Source organism: Helianthus annuus, chromosome 8, assembly GCF_002127325.2.
Source record: "Helianthus annuus cultivar XRQ/B chromosome 8, HanXRQr2.0-SUNRISE, whole genome shotgun sequence".
NCBI classification, from domain to species: domain Eukaryota; kingdom Viridiplantae; phylum Streptophyta; class Magnoliopsida; order Asterales; family Asteraceae; genus Helianthus; species Helianthus annuus.
Window position 1 is genome coordinate 89,400,907 of NC_035440.2, and position 15,074 is coordinate 89,415,980.

General features: G+C 41.4%; 1 non-coding gene across 1 annotated transcript; it reads right to left on the bottom strand.

Moving 5' to 3' along the window:
- Positions 1-5,483: 5,483 nt before the first annotated feature.
- LOC118481361 lies at positions 5,484-5,589 on the bottom strand. The gene has a single exon (XR_004865568.1). It is a non-coding gene; the product is annotated as a small nucleolar RNA R71 (small nucleolar RNA).
- Between the last annotated feature and the right edge of the window lie 9,485 nt (positions 5,590-15,074).

The following is a 15,074-nucleotide window of genomic DNA, read 5'->3' on the forward strand; positions in this document are numbered from 1 at the left end:
GGTTCAAGACCTGGTTTCTATCAAAGAGACAACCGATTTCAGGTTAAGCATGAACCGTCGTCTCGAACAGTTGACTGATCGGACTAGGGTGATTCTTGTTCGATCGGATCACTTGGGTCTTGATGGGGTTTCTGTTGTTTAGAACGTTGCCGTATCATCTCAAGCAAACCGCAAAACTTAATAACTTTCAAGTTAGCAACATGATCAGGTCGCGGGACGGACTTCCGTCCGATCGTATTGCCATCCGATCGAACCGCAATCCATCGGATTGCACTTGAGGGTTAACAATTAACTTTTATCCAATTTTCAAAAGATCAGAACATCGAACGGATTGTCGTCTGATGTGCGCAAAAAGCAACATATAAATTACATCAATTGTGGCATAAAACTAACCCTTTTTTAGTACTAATGTTGGAAAAAGTGTGCTTTTGTCTTCCTTTTGTATTTTCAGGATTCAATGAGCTCAAATTAACAAAAGAAGCAAAAGGACAGCAAAATCTAACATAAATAAAAGAAAAGGAACAAAATTGGATTGCTCGACCCCTCGACAGCATCTTCCCAAGCAAAACTAAGAACACGGAAGACTGAACACGCCCCGTGCTCAGCGAGCACGGGGCCGTGCCCAAGAAGCAGCAGAAAAGACAAACCTATAGAAGCTTCTATTGCCCACCACGGGGCCGTGCCCAGCGAACACGGGGGCGTGGTCCAGTTGCTGCAGGCGCATTTATTGTAATTGCGAATTACAATTAATGAAGAGAGAGAGTGTCAGATGGACACGGGGCCGTGCCCAGCGGGCACGGGGCCATGCCCAGGCTTCTGTTCAGCCTATAAATAGGAGTGCTTGGAGCCATTTCAACTCATCCCTTGGCACACCACCTCTCTCACACTTCACCCACCACCCACCACCATAACACCATCATCCACCACCATCATCCATTGTCCATCATAGAGCGTGTGAGTCGTCTCGGGATCCAAGATTGATCGTAAGAGTTCTTGACAATCAAAGGCCATGTTTGCCTAAGTCTCTTACATCACTTGGTGAAGACAAGTGTTTAGTGTAATACTTTTTATTTTTAATCTTTTGCACTTTTTAATTGGTTTTGTATTAATGACTTTAATTACCAGTTTCTTATGTTGAAGGTGATTCTTCCTTATCGTTTGTCCGTGGTGTCTTGGCATTATTTTACTGTCTATAGAAAATAAAAGATTTTCACCATTCATATCTCCACGGTCTATATGGAGGTATGTTGGCTCCCTGGTCGGGGGTTAAGGGAACGGTTTGGTAAGAGTCTTGCCATTGTTCAGTGTATAGATCCGGCAAAGGACCTGGGTCAAATTTAGTAGGACCTCCTTCAATACCCAAAGGTATTGGATGGCGGGGGTCCAAACTCTTTGATCCCCTCATAAGTTAAACTACTATTAAAACTTTAACCCAGCTACTTAGGACTGTATCCCTGCTGACTCAGACTACTTAGCTGAGGGTAACGTCGCCTTCAAAAGAGGGGCCTACCACATTATGCATTAATAAATAATTAATTATCTTTCAATAATCCGACCCTTTAGGATTGTATCCTTGCTGACTCAAACTACTGGGTTGAGGGTAACGTCACCTTCAAAAGAGGGGCCTACTACAATAACTAAGATAATCTCTTAAACTAGTGCAAAAGTGCGAGAATAATCAAAGGTTACACTAACACACGAGTCAGATCCAAGTGATTCATCTTGTCTATCTGTTTTTATTTTTATTTTATTTTTCAGCATTTTAGTTAGTTTTATTTTCTTAGTTTAAAACCCATTTTTCTAACATTTTGATTTGATTAGACGTTGAGGATAAACCGGTACTAAAAGCTCTTGTGTCCTTGGACGACCTCGGTATCTTACCAACACTATACTACGTCCATGATGGGTGCACTTGCCCATATGTGTGTCTAGTGTTAGTAAATATCGTGTTTTATAAATTTAAAACTTGGCTAAAAAAGTGTAAAAAGAGCTTAAAATATATAACTAAAATATATCGCACTTCACGCACATCATCGTCCGATCGGATAGCCATCCGATCGAACGACCGTCCGATCATGTGACGTTTGGACTCCAACACTTAACAATTTTCAACATCTTCAATGCATAGTCAGTTCTAACGGATTGCCACCCGATCGTAGACCATCCGATTGAGTGACAATACTGCTGTGAACTTGTTCTCTTAGAAATACCTCGCCGAATGGATCGTCATCCGATCGAACCGCCGTTCGATCGAACAACCTGAAAGGTAGAGATACTTCTCTGTTTTCAAAATGCTACAACGAAAACTTCAAAACCATCATACACAAACCATCGATCGGATTGCCATCCAATTGGATTACCATCCGACACTTACCACCTTTGCACCATTTAACGCACCACTAATCGTTCATGCTATCGTTAACTGTTCAGGCTAATCTCTCTCAGCGCTCCCTTCAATCCAAGAGGGTGTTTACTTGTTAAACACAATCTGTGAGTATACTCGATCCCTTTTTTTCCTTTACGCACTTTTGGGTGTTACATACGTTATTTATTCTAAATCACAATCGACACACAACGCAACACTATTTATATGCTAACCGTTATTGCATGCTACGTGTTATTCGATGAATGCTTGTATGTTATGTTATCACAGTGATTGTTTCCTGACACCTTAGCAACGATAGTACTATAGTTTGGACTCAGCACCTGTTGTGGACAGGGGTTGTTAAGGGCTTTACTTCACGTGTCCCAGTGGGGATATGTGTTGCGCATTCTATAACTCGCAGTCACGTCTGTGTATATTTCTCTGTCGATAACCTACTTGCCTTCACTTTATACATGTTCCATGCTGGTTATGCGTAAACTATTTTCCAACTCTATTATACTACTAAACTTATCTGCTTGACGGGTGGTCCATAGGACAACCCTTAAACAATCTAAATACATGCACATTCCATGCTTATTTTAGTTAATTACTTGGACATGATAATCACTAGATGTTCGGATTCGCAGGTGTTAAAATGCCCAAAATACGAGTCTTAGGAAGCTTGGATGGATGGTAGAAGTTTGGGAATCAAAAAGATGATGAGAGCCAGCGTAGAAGGAGAAACAAGGAAAAGGAGGCCACTCAGGGTCGTAACCTACGGCAGGTGGCCATAGGTTACGACTCCATGTTGACTTGTGTGATCACGCTGACCGCCGTAACCTATGGCGGAGGGCCGTAGGTTACGGCTCCGACTGAACTCAAACTTGAAATTCCTCTATTTAATGTCGTTTTTATGAGGTTTTATGAGGGACTTATGATTGCTTTTCGGTTACCACCTGGAAGCACACGAATTGGGACCATATATTAGTCACTTAGAGCTTGAAGAACATATCTTATCATCTATCTTTCATCTAGACTTGTTTAGTGGTGATTGTGTTGAACAATTTTATCTCATTTTGCTACAATGTTTGTTCAAGCCATGAGTGACTAGTTTCTTTATGATCATCTTTAGTTGAAGGTTGTTAAGACGGTTGTATCATGATTCCATATTTCTAGAATGGTAAACTTATTTATATTTTGTTTACTATGGTGTTTTATTACTTGCTTGTAAATTGTTGAATCTTGTTTTATCCTATCTTGAAATCATACGTTCTTGGTGCCGTTGGCAATCGAGATATCATGGGTAAAGTTAGGTTGGGGTAAGGGTTGATTGGTCATCGGGTAACAACCTCACGTTCTAGGAATCTGAGTACTTTGTTCCCTTTTATCACAACAAGTAATCTTTCATGAATCATGTCTATGTGATTCTTTCTAGTGGATGATAGTACAACCGTTGAAACAAACTGGAAACTGAAGATGGTCATTTGTCTCTAAATCGTTTACAACAAACACTTTCATTTCGCAATTAGAATAGTAATTTAGTTTTTAAAACTCAATCAAACAAACCAACTTTTGAACTTTATTTTCTTGCAATTAGCTTAATTTAGTTAAATTAGATAAACTCTCAAATAGCACATATTCCACAAACTCCCTATGTTCGATACCCACTTGCTGCTATCTACCTAGTTGTAATTGGATTAAATTTGATTGTGACCACGACATCACGTCAAATTTTGGCGCCGTTGCCGGGGAGTAGTGCGCAACGTGTGTTATTTTTGTTCTTTTAAAGTTTGTTATTTTTCTGGTTTACGCGGGGTGTGTTAGTGTGCAGGTATTTACAGGTGCATGCGTACTAGAAGCTCTCACAAGCTTTCACCATTAGTGTTTGATCTAGAAATCGAGCTAACTTTGCGAGCAAACAGAATCTTGTTAAGGGAAAATACAATCAGCGGTTCACCAACAACACCAATTACACCGATTACACCACTTCGATACATGGATAGGGATCCACCACCACCACCCACTACGGGTGAACCTATTCCACCTTTTACACCAACATCCACTCAACCTTCACCAAATACTACCCTTCCAGCCAATACCACCGAACCCACCATACTTCAAAATGTTACACCAACCAACACCACACAACCCATTACTACTCAAGAAGAACCAACCATTACCTTCAATCCTTACACCACTATACCACCATTATCCCATTTCTTCCCGGGTGTGGGTCCATCGTATTCAAGCCATACCATAGCACCAAACTCGACCATTGTCCATGCTACATCATTTAGACCCTCAAACCAGTCGGGTTTCCAATGCTCGACTCTTCCATTTGGGCAGTCTTCGGGAATTCAAGGAGATGGGTATGATGAAGGATATGGGGAGTTTGAAGGTTTTGATGAAGACGGGTATGCTTATGGGGGTGATGGAGATCAAGGAGAATTCGGATACATGCAAGGTCAAATGCAAGTAATGCCAAGTGTTGGTGGAGTACAACAACAACAACAACTCATACCACAACACATTCGGCCAAGACCACAAGGGCCACAAATGCAACGCCCTACACCATTGCAACAAGTTCGACCGCAACACATACAACCACAATCCCAAAGACCAATTCAACGCCCACCGATGCCACAACAACAGTTTCAACAACCAATTGCACCACAAGGGTATGTACCAAGGCCAATGGGTCCTATTCCTCCAAGGGGTAGGTTCGGTGTACCAAGGAGGCACCTTAGAGAAAATGTGAGGGGCATTGAAGCGCATTTTAGGCCGGTAATCACTCATAATCCCTCACCGGTAGTCATTCCTCACAATGATCAAGGGAGGACATTTGAAGTGAGGACAAACTCATTGCAAAGCTTGCCAAAGTATAAGGGTTTAGCAACGGAGGAGCCTTACTTTCATTTGGAGGCTTATGACTCGATTTGCAACACTCTTGGGAGTCAAGGGTTTTCAGCCGATGATATTAAATTGGTACTATTTCAATTTTCTTTGGAAGACAAGGTGAAAAAGTGGTTCTATACATTACCTTCAGCATCTATATATACATGGGGGGAAATGCAACAAACCTTTTTGGATGAATTTTACACCGCTCAAAAGACGAATGATGCTAGAAAAGGGTTGAGGAGCTTTCAACAACAACATGATGAAATGTTTCATGAGGATTTTGAGCGTTTCAATATGATGATCAAAAATTGCCCTCACCATGGAATTGAATTGTGGGAATTAATGAATGCTTTTCACGAGGGGTTGAGTGCTGAAGATGCTCGTGATTTAATGTCTATCACTGGTGGGACTTTTGGTACAAATTACGAGAATGATGATTAGGAGTTTTTGGAGAGCATGGCAACTACATCAAAGAGAAAAGCTCAAGCATCGAGGAGAGCACGACCGGCCATTGCCCGACCTCAAGTGCACGCAATAGATGACGGTAATGTTCAAACCACTAACCAAATTTATGATTTTTGTGCATTGTGTAGTGAAATAGGTCATGCGGCTGAAAATTGCCAAGGAATGGTGGAAGGGCAATATGAAGAAGTTCATGTCGTTCAAGGTCAAGGAGGGGTGGTAGAAACTTCAACATGAATTCTAACACTTACCACCCCGGGTTGAGGAACCACCCGAATTTTTGTTATGGGAACCCTTCGAATAAAGCAAACCCGAATTTTCAAGGTAGCCAAGGAATTTATGGTCCGCGCCAACCTTACAATAATCAAAGTGGATATCAAGGTGGGAACAGCCAAGGATACCAAAGGCAATACCAAACGGGTCAAGAACAATGGGAGACTTCGGGTGGAAATGAAATGATGGAAATGTTGAAGAGCATGCAAGCGGAAATGCAAAAGAGGAACCAAATGGATGATGCTCGCATTCAAAAGGATGTGGCCCGAGACAAAGCGATTCAAACTTTGACCACCCAAATGGGTCAACTTGCAACCGAAGTGTCCGAATTGAAGAAAAACAAAGGTCAATTACCAAGCGACACTAAGGTAAACCCATCTCATGGTACTTCAAGAGGTAATAATGTTAACATTCACCATGTAAGTGTTTTGAGAAGTGGGAAAGAGTACAAAACCAATCCTTCACCGGATTTGGTTGATGGGGTGGTTGAGGATATAACGGGTCAAGAAAGTGAGGAAGAAAATGAACCACCTATTGTTTCTTTGAAAAAACCCAATTCTGAAAAAACCCGAAGCTAATAAAGAAAAAGTAAAAGTAAATGAGGGTGAGGGATCTAGTGAAGTACCATTTCCCACGGCTTTATTAGATCCGGGTAGAAAAAATTTTATTTCAAAACGGGGTCCTCAAAAAGAGGAAATGTGGGAGGTTTCTAAACAGGTTAAAATTAATCTTCCTTTACTTGAAGCTGTCAAACAGGTACCTGCATACGCCAAGTTCTTAAAAGAATTGTGTACTCAAAAGAGGCAACAAAAAGTGCCTAAATTGGTAGACTTGACGGAGCGGGTAAGTGCGGTATTGAAAGGAGACCTTCCTCCTAAGTTACAAGATCCGGGAACGCCCCTAATAAACATCCAAGTTGGAAATTTTCAAACCGCAAGGACGTTATTGGATCTTGGAGCCGGAGTAAGTATCCTACCGGGGGGTTGTATGACCAATACGATTTTGGTCCATTGAAGCGGGTTGAGACAACAGTTGTATTAGCCGACTTGTCTCATAAGCTCCCACAGGGTATCGTACGGGACGTGATAGTTAAAGTTGATGAGTTTTATTATCCCGTTGATTTTCTTGTGCTAGATTACTCATCCGCGGACCCAATTCAACAACAAAATGTCATTTTGGGTTGGCCGTTTTTGAATACCGCACATGCCATTATTGATTGTCGATATGGTACGGTTGACATGACATTCGGTAATAGAAAGATAAGATTAAATGTTTTTACTAACGGTACTAACATTTATGGTGATGAGTGTTTCTTAGCAGATTTCATAGATGGATACGACCCGAAGGAAGTCGAAGAGGAAATTTTGGGTTCTTGTGTTTGCGATGTGTCTTTGCAGGTACATGCATGCAAGTAGGAAAATGAGGAGAAGGAACAAGAAGCTCTCGCGGTGAAGGAAGGAAGGCCACCATGGACCCACCAAACGGATACACTACCGGTGGAAATTGATTCGGGTACAAAGCCTTCTTAGGAATGTCCACCAAGTGTGGAGTTGAAAGAGCTACCAAAGCACCTAAAGTATGCATTTTTGGGGGAGAATGACACTTTACCGGTGATCATTGCCTCCAACTTGGAGGTAGCTCAAGAGGAAGAATTGATGCGGGTGTTGAAGGCTCATAAGGAGGCGATTGGGTGGACGATAGCCGATTTAAAAGGTATTAGTCCATCCATTGTGATGCACAAAATTATTACAAGTGAAGAAGCAAAGCCGACCCGTGAAACACAAAGAAGGTTGAACCCAAACTGGAGAGAGGTGGTAAAGAAAGAAGTTATCAAGTGGTTGGATGCGGGGATCATTTATCCCATCTCGGATAGCGCATGGGTAAGTCCGACTCAGGTAGTGCCTAAAAAATCCGGCATCCAGGTAGTAAAAGATGAGCAAGGTGAGCAAATCGCCACCCGCCCAATAACCGGGTGGCGAGTGTGTATTGATTATAGAAAACTAAATGCTGCTACCTCTAAAGACCATTTCCTGTTACCCTTCATTGACCAAATAATTGAAAAACTTTCCGGTCAAAAAAATTATTGTTTTTTGGATGGGTACTCGGGTTATAACCAAATTGTTATTCACCCGGACGACCAACACAAAACCACGTTTACATGTCCATATGGTACATTCGCTTTTCGGCGGATGCCATTTGGACTATGTAACGCCCCCGCCACGTTCCAAAGATGTATGATGAGTATATTTTCGGACATGGTCGGGGAATCTCTTGAAGTGTTTATGGATGATTTTTCCATTTTTGGCCCAAGTTTTGACTCTTGTCTTGATGAATTAGAGAAAGTTTTAAAAAGGTGTGTTGAGACAAACTTGGTGCTAAGTTGGGAAAAGAGCCATTTTATGGTTCAAGAGGGTATTGTGTTGGGGCATGTGATTTCGGACCGGGGAATGGAGGTGGACAAAGCAAAGATTCGGGTAATTTCATCTCTACCCCCACCAAAGAATGTTAAGGGGGTGAGATCTTTTTTGGGACATGCGGGGTTTTATCGAAGGTTTATTAAAGGCTTTAGTGTAATTATGAAACCTTTATGTAACTTGTTATTAAAAGATGTTCCATTTGATTTTACTGATGAATGTTTGTAAGCGTTTCATGTTTTGAAGGAACAGTTGGTGAAGGCTCCTATCTTGCAACCACCGGATTGGTCAAAGCCGTTTGAAATCATGTGTGACGCTAGCGACACAACTATTGGAGCGGTTTTGGGTCAAAGGGTCGATAAGAAACCGGTGGTAATTTATTATGCAAGCAAAACTTTGTCTGAGGCGCAACTCAACTACACCACAACGGCGAAGGAATTATTAGCGGTGGTGTATGCCTTGGACAAGTTTAGATCTTATCTTTGGGGGAGCAAGGTGATAGTGTATTCGGATCATAGTGCGGTTTGATACCTAATGGAAAAGAAGGATGCAAAGCCCCGGTTGATTCGTTGGGTGCTTTTGTTGCAAGAATTTGATCTTGAAATCCGGGACAAAAAGGGATGTGAAAATGTTGTTGCGGATCATTTGTCCCGGATCCCATTGGAAGGTGTTGATGACCCAAGCGAAATCAATGAACGGTTCCCCGATGAGCAATTGTTAGCCGTGTCTACGTTTGTTGCACCTTGGTATGCCCACTATGTAAACTATTTGGCCAAGGGTGCAATTCCGAATCATTGGACGAAGAAGAGACGACAACAATTTCTTAGTCAAGTGAAGCAATATATATGGGATGAACCAGACTTGTTCAAAATCGAGCCCGATCAAGTGATACGAAGATGTGTTCCCGAAACCGAAGTTTTAGAGATTTTGACCCATGCTCATTCATCGGCATGTGGAGGGCATTTTAGTGGGAACAAAACGGGTTATCGGGTGTTATCTAGTGGGTTTTATTGGCCCACTATTTTTAAGGATTCTTGCGAGTATGCCCGGAATTGCATCAATTGTCAAAGAGTGGGAAGCATTTCGAAACGGGATGAAATGCCGTTACAACCGATCTTGGTAGTGGAGGTATTTGATGTGTGGGGAATAGACTTCATGGGTCCTTTCCCAAACTCAAATGGGTTTTTATACATATTGGTTGCGGTTGACTATGTTTCGAAATGGATTAAAGCTATCGCTACGAGGACCAATGATCACTCCGTCATACGTAAGTTTGTGCAATCCAATATTTTTTCCCTATTCGGTGTGCCTTGGGTGATAATAAGTGATGGTGGCTCGCATTTCAAAATTTTCAATTTCGGGAAGTTGTTAAAGAGATACAATGTGAATCATCGTGTTGCTACACCGTACCATCCACAAACGAGTGGTCAAGTTGAAGTTTCCAACCGGCAAATTAAAGAAATTTTAATGAAGACGGTGAGAACGGATCAGAAAGATTGGTCAAGCAAGCTTGATGATGTGTTGTGGGCTTATCGAACGGCCTACAAAACTCCACTTGATACAACTCCTTATCGAATGGTTTATGGAAAGGAGTTGGCACATCGGGCATATTGGGCAATTAAAACGGTGAACGCAAATTATGACGAAGCGGGTCAGGCGAGAAAGCTTCAATTAAATGAAATTGTGGAAATAAGGGATCAAGCTTATGAGTGTGCATCCGCATATAAAGACAAACTGAAGAAAGTTCATGATGCGAAGATAAGGAAAAAGAACTTTGAAGTGGGTCAAAAAGTGTGGTTGTATAATTCAAGATTAAAGATGTTCGCGGGGAAACTTAAAAGCAAGTGGATGGGTCCTTACGTTATCCGAAGAATGGGAAGATTCGGTGATGTTGATATTCAAGACGAACAAACAAATAAGCAACAAACGGTGAACGGGCATCGGCTCAAACCGTACTTGGAAGGTAATGACATCAACAATCTCGAGCTCGACAAAGTGGGGTATATTTTACGCCCGGTGGATGACGAAGAAACGTGAAAGAGGCCCAGGTTTGGTGTTTGTAAATATTTAGTTTAGTTTAATTTGAATTAAATAAGTTCCGTTTAAACCGGTGTTCGAAACAAGTGCGGGGAAATTTTCACGGATTTCCCGAACACATTGTTGAGGACAACACGGGTTTTTAACGGGGGGTAGGGTAATAATTTTCATGTTCTTAATAATTATGAAAAACTATAAAAATTAGACAATTTTGGAAAGCTAAAAAAATAAAAAAAAATAAAAATAAGTTTTGCCCAGGTACCGCTGTAGCCTACGGCTGGGAGCCATAGGTTACGGCCCATGTGTGAAAAAAGGAGCCTTACGGCTCTTGGCTCCTGTCTTACGGCGAACCAAAATCTCCCAGGTCTCACCGTAACCTACGGCTGGGGGGCCGTAGGTTACGGCTCGTAGCTGAATCTCTGTTCTCTCCTCTTGTCGGCGTGTGTATATATATATATATATATATAAAACCGAAAATAATTATTAATAATAATAGTACTTTAATAATAATAATAATAATAAATTCCTTTAATAATAATAATAACTAAAAATTCCCCCAACCACAACCACATATCGTTCATTGTTCCCCAACCACACATTTCTCCATTTTCTTCCCCACTCAAGAACCCTAATTTCCATTACCTCACAACTTCATATCTCCCTCATATCTAGTCCGATTTCAGTGATTTTTGGGTCCATTTTGGGTGAAATTTCACAAGGAATTCAGATTTACACTTGTATCTTGAAGATTCCTTTGTTTTGGGGTCGGATTTGAGCCTAGGGGGTGCCGAAAATTTGGGGTTTTTTGTGGGTTTTTGTGTGAACTTCAAGTTTTTGTGATTCTCATCTTCTACAACACTAAGGTATGCATTTTCTTGTTATTCTTTTATGTACATTGAGGTTTGTAAGTTTCGATCTTTGTTTTTGCTTACATACACTTGCTAGTACATGATAGATGTAGGAATTTGTGAACTAATGCATGTATGGGTATAAATGTGTTGATGTCTAGTGAAAATTTTTGAAAAAATCTGATTTATAGGGACATCATGCCGAAATTTTGTTTGAAAGAATGAAATTTTTGGTTTTTGAACATCTATATCCATAACATGAAGCAAGTGTGGGGAAGATTGGGTAAAAATACTAACTTGAATTGTTTGTGTGGTTTTGAATGTGTGTAGGCATGGTGACGAAAAAGGGGAAAGGAATTGCAAGTTCTTCTAATGCACCTCAAGGGGATGATGCGCAACAAAAGAGGAGGAGATTGACCCGGGTTGGTGACCCGGACTCGGAGGAGGATGCACCTCCAAGGGGTCCGAAGCCGGATTGGACATCCGGTTCATTGCTAGACCAACCAGCGGAATGGAGAGAAGATCTATTTCATGAACAAATGAACAATTTGAAACAAAGAGGTGAAGCCTTTATTTGTGAAAAGGAGATTCGGGAGGTCGATTTCGGGCCATTCGGGATCACGGCCAAGTTTAACGCATTGGGTTGGGGGGCGGCTATGAAGTGTTATGATGGTGAGGTAAAAAAGATGTATGACAAGCAGATTCAAGAATGGGTGGCATCACTTGAATGTCCCCCGTTTAAGGCCCCAAGCAAGATGAGACTTGTTGGACGGTGTAATAGGGTGAAAGTAGAAATGTCTTATGACTCTTTGCGCCGGATAGCAAAGTTTGATGACGGGCCAGCCAATGAGTACATTTACCCGAATCTCAAAGACCTCTATCACGAGCCCAATCAGCATACGCAGTGGCAAAATATGCTCGATTACCTCTTTCTTCCGGGCACGACACATGGGAAGTTATATCGACGCAATTTAAGAATGGAAGCAAAGTTGTTGTTGACGTTGTGCATGTACAATGTTGTTCCAAGGCGGGGTGACAAGATGGAAGTGGGGCACCAAGAGGTACCGATCCTCTATATGTTGATGCATGGTTCTCCAAAGGTCCCATTTCGATTCCTAGTATTGAATAACATCTGGTTGAGCAAGAATAGTGGGGAAAGAAAGATTATACCTCACTGCCGGTTGATTACGGCATTGCTTAAAAAATATGGGGCGATTAAAGGAGATGAAAAAGGTTCTTACAAGAGGTTTAGACCATTCGACCTTAAGAATCTTGTGCCAGGTTGGATTTACAAGGAATCGGAGAGGTATCATAAGCTGAAAACAGATGGGAGACGATGGAGAGAGTTAAAGGTGGATCCAAGACCGTTACGACCGGGTGAGGCCGATGAGCCCGAAACATCGGATGATGAAGTGAGTGGAGATGATGATTACCGTGAAGCCACCTTCATGGTTGATGCTCAAGTTCAGGGAGCTGGTGTGCAAGCGGGTTATGTGGGGAGTGCATTTGATTATGCACAACAGGCTTATGATCCGTATTGGGCTCATTCGGGAAATATGGGTCAAATCATTGAACAAAGGTGGCCACCTACTTTCGGTGAAGGGAGTGAATCAAACCAAATGTTATTTGATCAACAAACCTTTATGAGTGCTAGCATGGAAAGAGCTCTCAAACAGAGCTATGATAGAAACGAACAGTGGAATCGAGCTCACATGTACGCCCATAATGAAGAAGTAAACAACCGCTATTTAGATGATCGTCAAAGACGCTTGCATGATCAGTGGCATGCGGGGCAACCACTCGAAGCAGATCCGCCAGTTGTGGACTATACTACATTACCACCGTATGATGGTAGTGTGTCATACCCCACCCCACCATTGCACCATTCTCAGTGGGTGGATCCACATGCTATGAGTTACCAACAGGCGAATCCAAGTAGTGATCAAGGAAGTAGCAGTAGCGGTAGAGCATTTGGCTTTGGTGAGTGGACTGATATGATGACATCCATCTTCGGGCCTCCACAGCCGAAGTACTACTAGTCAGGTTGTATTTTGCTCCTTTGTACAATTTTTGTATATATGTTTATGTGGTATGTTTATGTTATGGTTGGGAGGTAGGGTGGTGTTTGATGTGGATATGTTGTTGGGTTGTGAGAGTTGGTGGTGTCTTTAATAATAATAAAAAATACAAAAAGAAACATGGGGTTTGAGAGTATAAGCAGATGTTGGTGTTTTTGGTAAAAACGATCTTTTCCTCGAAACCATACATTGGGACAATGTATCCCAAGTGTGGGGATGGGGGAAATTTTTGAGAAATTAAAAAAAAAATTGTAAATCCAAGCGAAAAGTGTAAAAATTTGAAAACTTGATATTGTGCCATGTGACACACCGACACCCGTTCTTAGTCTTTTCTTGGTGAGAATTGAGCCACACATGAGTGTTATTTCTTTGTTTGAGTGGCGGTGTGTGTAGTGTGTTAATAGAACTTGTGTGTGAATACTTGTTAAATCCTAGAGTTAGCATGCTTTTGAAGATGATAGGGGACTTTTAGGTAGCCTCGTCTAGATGTGTGAGAATGCGGGATTGGTGGGTTGGACCTCATACATTAGATATATGAGCTTGGTATTATGAGGGGTGGGGGTTTGGTCCATAGAAAGCCATGTTTGAGCCTTAAACCATTCGATTGAAACCCAAAGCCTACTTCCTATATAAATTTTACCCTTTGAGATGACCCGGTTTAGGAAATGTAGTATGAAATGTTGACGTTCTTGCATATATTGTAAAAAAAAAGAGAAAAATATGAGAAAAATACAAAAAGAAGTGTTTAGTTGCAATGATAGTTTAGAAGTTGAAGAAATTGTGTATATAGTTGATGTTTGTTTTGTTTAGTAGTGAAAATAAAAACCGGGTCAAATCAAATTAGCTCTTATATATATATGTACTACCATTTTCCTACCTTTGCACCTAGCCCCGTTACAACCCATAAGTCCTTTGATTCATAAGTATGCAAGATATTTGTTAGGAGGAAACTTGATTCTCATACAAGCTTATTGTCTCACACACATACACACGCATTGAGTGGTTTAGCATAACTTGCTAAGTTTTCTTGTCACCGAGAATTTTTTTTTATTGCGAGGGGTGTGTTTTGTGGTATGATTGAAAGTTAGTAAAAGGACGGCACTTTAGTTTGGTTTGCATAACTGATCGCTTGTGATTGTGAATAGTCTTTGAATAGGTTGCTTGGGACAAGCAACGGGTAAGTGTGGGGATGTGACGGGTGGTCCATAGGACAACCCTTAAACGATCTAAATACGTGCACATTCCATGCTTATTTTGGTTAATTACTTGGACATGATAATCACTAGATGTTCGGATTCGCAGGTGTTAAAATGCCCAAAATACAAGTCTTAGGAAGCTTGGATGGATGGTAGAAGTTTGGGAATCAAAAAGATGAAGAGAGCCAGTATAGAAGGAGAAACAAGGAGAACGATGCCACTCAGGGCCGTAACCTACGGCAGGTGGCCGTAGGTTACGGCTCCATGTTGACTTGTGTGATCACGCTGACTGCCGTAACCTACGGCGGAGGGCCGTAGGTTACGGCTCCGATTGAACTCAAACTTGAAACTCCTCTATTTAATGTCGTTTTTATGAGGTTTTATGAGGGACTTATGATTGCTTTTTGGTTACCACCTGGAAGCACACGAATTGGGACCATATATTAGTCACTTAGAGCTTGAAGAACATATCTTATCATCTATCTTTCATCTAGACTTGTTTA